This window comes from Schistocerca piceifrons, chromosome 7, assembly GCF_021461385.2.
Source record: "Schistocerca piceifrons isolate TAMUIC-IGC-003096 chromosome 7, iqSchPice1.1, whole genome shotgun sequence".
Lineage (NCBI taxonomy): Eukaryota > Metazoa > Arthropoda > Insecta > Orthoptera > Acrididae > Schistocerca > Schistocerca piceifrons.
This window is the reverse complement of record NC_060144.1, coordinates 467,955,813-467,957,560: the sequence shown is the minus strand read 5'-3', so window position 1 is coordinate 467,957,560 and position 1,748 is coordinate 467,955,813.

The following is a 1,748-nucleotide window of genomic DNA, read 5'->3' as shown; positions in this document are numbered from 1 at the left end:
AACAGAGTATACGCTATTACTGGCTGAAATTTATTACAGAATTCAATTAGTCTTTCTGCTCTCTCATTCCTTGTCCCAAGCCCATATTCTAATGTAACATTTTCTTCTGTTTCTTCCCCTACAACTGCATTCCAATGCCTCATCATTACTAGATTTTCATCTCTCTTTGCATACTAAATTACCCTTTCAATATCCTTGTATACTCTCCCTGTCTCATCTTCAGCTTGCAACGTTGGCATGTATGCCTGAACTATCGTTGTTGGTGTTGGTGGCTCTCTGCCCAACCTTCCCATTCATAACGAATCCTACTCCCGTTATACCATTTTCTGCTGCTTTTGATATTACTCTATACTCATCTGACCAGAAGTCCTTATCTTCTTTCCATTTCACTTCACTGACCCCTATAAGCTTTTGATATTCCACGCACCGCCTTTTAGAACGTTATCCGTTTGTTGATTACTCAATTTTTTTCTCGTGGTCGTCTCCCCTTGGCAGTCCCTCCTGGAGATCCGAATGGGGGCGATTCCGGAATCTTTTGCCAATGGAGAGATAATCATGACACTTTTTCTGAGCATACACGCTATGTGTCTTTAATGCAGTGCTTTCCATTGCCTTCCGCATCCTCACGCCGTTGATCATTGCCTATCCTTCTGCCTTTAGGAGCAGTTTCCCCAAGGACAAGAGAACGCCCTAGTCAGCTCTTCCGCCCTCATTGACAAGGCCTTTGGCAGAATGAGGATGACTTCTTATGCCGGAAGTCTTCGGCCGCCAGTGCTGATTATTAATCAAAATTTAAGCAGCAACGCGATTCGAGCCCGGGACGGAGGATGTTTGGATTACTAATCATAGACGCAACCCCTTCATTGCGGGTCTTCCCATAGACAACAGCACCGTCAACGGACAGCCTAATCATTCTACTGGTCTCACTGAAAAAAATTTAATGCCTCGACGAGAGTCTTCAAGACAGTTGTTAGAGGAGAGGCAGGAAATTTTAAGATCAGTTTTTCACAGGCTATAAAAACTTCGGCTACTCTCCAATCTCAAAAAGAGCAGACAAAAATGATGTCTCGTATCAAAAATAGTAATCTCCATTATGTTCAGCACATAATCTCACGTTAATATAGTTGGTAGTTACAGCCCTAAATTTACTGTTCAGTATATGAAGCATGAAAATGAGTCCGGAACGCTGAGGGCTATTCGGAAAGTAAGAGTGAACTATCGCCCAAATGGGAACCACTGTGAAAATCCGAGGAAGCTTTGCAGTAATGTGTTGCGCAGTATCTCTAGTACGCCCGCGGATGGCTCCTGCAGCGTTTTCTGTCGGAAGTCATTGATCATCCAGCGTACAGTCCGGACTTGGCACCCTCAGATTTTCAACTCTGCTCACATGGATCGCTGGCTATGAAGACAACATCTCGGCTGAGACAACAAGCTACAGATAAGCGTAGAGAATTGACAGAGAGCACGGCGGCTGTCTTCTACGATGAGGGTGTTGCAAAACTGGTACGATGCTACGACAAATACCTCAGTCGGAGAGGCGTCTATGTAGAGAAGTAGCTGGAAGGTGTTTCTAACTGTTGCAAATAAAACATTTTTGATTTTCACTGCAGTTTCCATTTCGTGACAGATCGGATCTTACTTTCCGAATAGGCCTCGTATGTACACTAGATAAGAGGAAAGCATGCGAAGAACTGACTGATTTTCTTATCCCATACATCATGAATGATTACCGTTGCAGTATATTTAAT